Below are 5864 nucleotides of genomic sequence, written 5' to 3' on the forward strand. Positions count from 1 at the left end.
CAGGTTTGGTTTTTGCATCATTAATGAAAGGTTGTTTCTCCTTGTATTTCTATGAGTATTTTGATGGATTATATGTGGTCTATATGGCTATACTTTCATGAGTATTTATGTTGTTATTATGAGGGTTATATGTGTGTTGTATGACAACAGCTATGTATGGCTTTCAACATGTTTTTACTTGTAAATGAATGGATAATGTATATATATCCTAATAGATGGTAATGCAAAAAATGACTTGAGGGAACAATGGTTCTTAGAAATTCTCAGATAAGTACAAGATCCTTATGTTTAATTCTGTTGGTTACACCTGCAGATACATGCTTGTGACATGTTTGATGAAATGCCTGTCATGGCTAGTAGGGATCTGATTAATGTCTTGTTTAACTTATTGTTTTTGCATCATTGTTTCCCTGATTTTTTACTACTCCTAAGTTATCATTCTATTCTGGGTAGTGACCTGGGCTCTGGGCCTGAAAAAGTGGATCAAATCTCGGGGACGCTGGCATAACACTTGTAAGGGTCTCTAGACACTGGCAGGCAAGCCTATGAGAGTGCCTTTGGGTTTCTGGACGTTGTCATGCCTATAACATGAGAGTGATTGAGGCTTAAGATGTCCAGAACATCAGTGGGACCCAAGGACAAGATGTCTGAGTGGCTGAAATGTCTCATGAGGGTTTTGTTGCTGATGTGGATAGGTTGGTTGACGTGTTCCGTCGATTCCATTTCCTTAAGGTCACATAGGAGGTCGAATCCAATCATAGTAGCCTCTCATCACATGTTTACCTCGGTTGGCTGGTTACTTGGGAAGACATGTGATGAGAGTGTTACACCTTTACCAAGAGCACGATGTCTCAAGGTCTCAAATACTAACATTTCTCAAAATGTTTATATTCTAGTTTCATTGAAGTAAGAATAAATCAAAGCTCCAAATGGAACATAAAAGGATCCTATGGAATAAGGAAGACTGATTTTAGGTTTGTTATAAAGTATAATGGAGCAGTCTGCAATCAATCTTAAGGCCTTATGTGACCCACTCTTTGAGAAGTATTAGGTATACTAAAGAAAAGAATTTGCATCAAACAGGTTGCTCATGGTGGTTGGTATTCAATCAAATAAATCTTCAAAAGATCTAGACCTTATCAACAATAAAGGATTTCAAATAGGCTACAAGAATTAAGCAGGAGATTTTCTTCCCAAAAGTAGTCAGTCTTGGTAAGGATTCATTCACATGATGCAAAGCTTCTTCCACAATCTAAAGCTAATAAAATTGCTACTATGCTATTAAGGACATGCTCGAATTCCATAAGAGGTCATTTGATTATGTTGTTGATTCTATTCACACTATTGCCACTACATACCTTTGGAAACTTGTTGTTGTACTTGCAGACTTGAATGACTATTTGAAAGCACTCAAAGATTACTTCCCTTTGGCTAAAGGAGATTACTTTCAATGTTCTAGAGGAAAATAATTCTTTAATATGTTTGCCACCATGACCATCAAATGTTGAGGCAAACCTTAAAGACCTTTTCAACAGATTGCAAGCAAGACCATTGGAGGTGTTGTTAAATACGCTGTCAGGTCGTCCTTGAGGATGCCTTCATTGGGAAGTATGTCAACAACTCATGAAAATATATCAACATTGAAAATCACTAGGTATGGAGGTTTAGGTAGCTTATCTAATCTGCATGGATTTCACTACGTAGTTGGGAGATTATTGCATTTGAGTATAATGTTTATTGGTCACTACAACTAATTTTTACTCAAGAAGTGATTTCCAGGTGCAAGAGGCGATGAGAGATGGTCAAGTAGAGCTTGAGAAGCATGTCATTACCAAATCATTCACTAAGTCTCCAAAGGAGTATTTGTATTCTAGAAAACTAGCCACATGTCTAGTTGGTGTTAAGAATGAAGCAGAGTTGCATTATATTGGTTTTTATGTTGGCGATACAATTTCTGGCATAATTGTTTTGAATAAGTGCACACCATTTCTCTTGTTTTATAAATGCAAAAAACATTTACCTTGGTGTGCACACCCTAAATATTTCAAACTATACATCAACATTTTGTTAATTCAAGTGATAAACAAAATAGGACTTCAACTTGTGCTTGTCCTTGTTGATGATAATTATTACAAGGAAAAGAGGGTATTGCTGAAAGGGAAAGACATCCAAATGAATTGAAAAGAGCTAGGGTAAACTGGATGATTGACATTGATTATTATATATCTCAGTAAGAATTTCTACATTTTGATATCATCGTATGAAGTAGCGTTCTTTTTCCACCTTGGAGAACATGACTCTTTTCATGAAAGTTAAAGTAGATTTGGCCTATTGTATCTAGATTATCTGTGCCTATCCAAGAGATGGGCCCAGGACGTCTTGCATATTGTCTCAGACTAGAATTATTGAAGTTTAAACCAAAATGAGTTTTAAAAGTTTTCACTGAAGAGCCAACTATTTTCTCTCCAGTCTTCGAGATGATGATGAAATATACTATGAGTGTGAGGCATTCTAGGTAGTCCTGATGTGTCCTCAATTTTTTAATGTCTAGTATCACAAAACAAGGGAAATTTCATTTTAAAGTATGACCTAGGATTGTACAATGATGGGATACTAGTGTAGGGTCATCACATATGTCTGATATAAGTTCAACAATTAGAATAATTTTTGAGCACTTGGGGATCCTGACCTATAACCTTACCTTCATCACACATCACGTCATCAATTTGAAACTCTACCTTCATTGTGAATCACATCACAAAGTTATGATTTCTCCTTCCCATTGAAATTGCACTATGTTTAATTACTTTGCAATCTGGCTCAATCAAATGTGATTGTGCTCAGTCGCATCCTTAACCTGTGCTATCACAAGGAATTGCACAACCTCTACTCTCGAATAACAACCTTCTTAAGTGCACATCACTAGCGCAGTTCATAATAGAACCACCCTTCCCTATCTTTGTAAATTGTGCCTACGATTTGTGACTTGCCTCCCATAATTGCATTTATCCTCACCGGGAACGTCATAGGTAAGCCTTGTGGACAGCTCAACTTACCCTAATAAACCTGAACTAGCAAATACTACAAATCTTGGAAGTTGAAGTGACACCATAAGCACTAGAGGGGTTCGTCTTTAGTGAAGTAGCCACTTAGTCATCCTGCACCTCAACATGGGGATAAAACTATGTGATCACATAATCAGAGTAAGGAGTTTTGCTAGCATACTATATTTGGGTGGTCTTAGTAACTCAATCAAGCTCTCATCTCAGGTTGTGGTTGCAACTCATGGTAAGGAAATCAATTCTATGGTTGTTGCTCCAAATGATAGTCTTACCTGTATTGGTTCTCAAGATCTAATAATTCACATATGGTGATTACCAAGTTTGGTACCAATACTAGCATTAATAGACCACCTATATATATTTATGACTTCCCCCTATAGTATAACAACCATCTCCTTGAGCAACACCACTTTAGGTTTCACTATGTAAATAGGATATGTGATGATCAAAATGAAACACTTTGGACTGACCAGTTTTATGGTTCATAGAAGGCACTTTAGGAAAGTCTCTTAGCTAGTCCCTATCGCACATTAAATGGTGAGGAGGAAAACTACTTTTGTGCCAATCCTTTATGCTTGTCTCATTGCTCGTGTAGATGATGCACCTCACTTGTGTATGAATAATTACACGGGATTGGCAAGCGACTTGATGTTGGATTTCTATAAAATGGCATACGATCACATCATGGAGCACTACAATTATTGGAATCGTTCCTCATAACACGATCATATTTGGTCTTTTTCCTGCAATGAAGGTGTCTAATATGCTCGCTTAACAATTGTGTATTGTGGTGACAACTGGGATCCTATTCCTATTGAGAGAAGAGGCACCCACCCATGTTTTGATCCAGAAAAAAACGACCCAGTGCTTCCAACAAGGAAAATGCTAAATCCATATATTGCTAAGGTAAGGCTTTGGGCCAGGTAACATAGAGGACGTCTTGATCTCTTTTACTTTAATGGAAACTCAAGAGCCACTTTTAAGAACAATAGACTAGAGCCAAATTATAGCTTGGTTATTAGGTAGAAACTTGCTTCTGAACCAAACAAGGAAGGAAAGTTTGGGGGAAAAAGAACAAATGATGTCATTGTTGTTTCACAAGGAATTCCAAAATATTATTTTGAGTTGGGTAGCTCAATGTTTTGTGGAGTGTTCCCTAGTAATGGATGGAGTGACTGCATGGAGGATAATGTTATGTAAGGGTGCATCATAGTAATTATTCAGGATTGTATATGACTTGCATATTTGAATGTGTTGAATTGTGACAGTTTTTTTGTTCGTATTGCAAAAGATGATATTCCTCATTTAGTTCAAATTTTGAGAGAAATAAACGAAACAAAATTGGAATTCAAATTGTCCAATTTATGGAAGCTTAGGTAAAGGTTCCAGCTTGGATTCTGGCATGATGCCATGGTGTAACTTGATCAACCAACAAATTCATTATATTCCCGCTGGCAACATAGATGGCAGAATTAGGGCAGGGCAATTAAGATGTGAAAGTGGAATAGGTACCTTGGGGCTCATTTAGATTCAAGGAGAAAAAAGTGCAACCATGAATTCATTCTTCATCCATGAAGATGCGTCCTAAATTTTGATTCACTGTAATTTATTTATCATATTGTAAATTGTTCTTTTATCATAATTATAAAATGGTAAATGCTAAAAAACACAAGAATGTAAAAGGTTACTAGAAATTGAGTAGAGTCATAAGAAATTTAAAGAATCATTGGGAATGTGAATGATAACCCCTTCCTTTGTATAAAGCTACCCTCATGCCTCTAAAGTGAGGGGCATTCAACACTTGAGCCCTGTTAGCATTTAGATAGTTGTTATGCTTAGGTAATTGGAGCATTCTTTCTCTTGGAAACTTTTAGGCTAAGTGGTGGTGAGGCTAAGGTTTTTGTCTTGGAGGCGATATGAGAAACCCTCATTCCACTATTGGACTTTGACAGGATTGTGGTGTATGTACTTGGATTTGCAACATAAATAATGACGAGTTCTTTCATGTTTTTGGCACATATTCTCATGCATCCCTCTGTTAGTTGTAATGGTTAATCGATATTCCAATCAAGTATGCATGTGTGCTTTCATATTAGCTTTATGTTTATGAACTAATTCATGAATATTGCTTATATGTTTGCTTCGAATATTTGTTTTCTTATTCAATGCTAATGCTAGTAACTAACTATGAACTAACTTGCAGTTGAATTATAGTACTTTCTTTCTTTTATGTCTCAGATGGTCTTAGCTAACTGACTCCTCCTAAGGCATAATTTTCTTATTGTTTTGTTGTTATGTTCTTGTACATTTCTCTATTATTTTTTCAATTGTGGGCTAATTTCATCCTCATTATCTAGGAATTTCACACTTTCTCTCATGCTAACTTCTCTAAATTTGACAACCAAGAGTAAAAAGCACATGGTGGAAGTTGGGACCACATACCATATGGGGATCCTATCCCTAATGGTGTGAGATCTAATTGGGACTTCACACTTGAGAGACCCCCTTACTATTGGCGATACATTTTTCTCTTTCAATAGGTTCAATAAACCATGAGCAAGGTGTTTTCATCTCAAAGCGTGGCATGTGTACAAAATTATGGTTAGAATCGCCTTATGTATTTGAAGAGTATACACTAGTAGTAGGATCGGATCAACTATTTCTGGATGAGACTCTTATTCTTTCTATTTGTTCTATTTTATAAAACATTATGTGAAAAACATGATAGGAAAAGAGAATGTAAAATAGCTTTTTTTATAAGTTTGTTATCCTAGACCTTTATTTACTTTCTATAACACCAAA

General features: G+C 36.2%; 1 pseudogene; it reads left to right on the plus strand.

Annotated features, from left to right (window-relative positions):
- Positions 1 to 3367: 3367 nt before the first annotated feature.
- Positions 3368 to 4481, plus strand: LOC149204943 (putative glucuronosyltransferase Os03g0107900; annotated as a pseudogene).
- Positions 4482 to 5864: the final 1383 nt, after the last annotated feature.

Source organism: Pinus tabuliformis, chromosome 1_2 (assembly GCF_031772625.1).
Source record: "Pinus tabuliformis cultivar Carrire ecotype Pingquan chromosome 1_2, CPIR1, whole genome shotgun sequence".
Taxonomy (NCBI): domain Eukaryota; kingdom Viridiplantae; phylum Streptophyta; class Pinopsida; order Pinales; family Pinaceae; genus Pinus; species Pinus tabuliformis.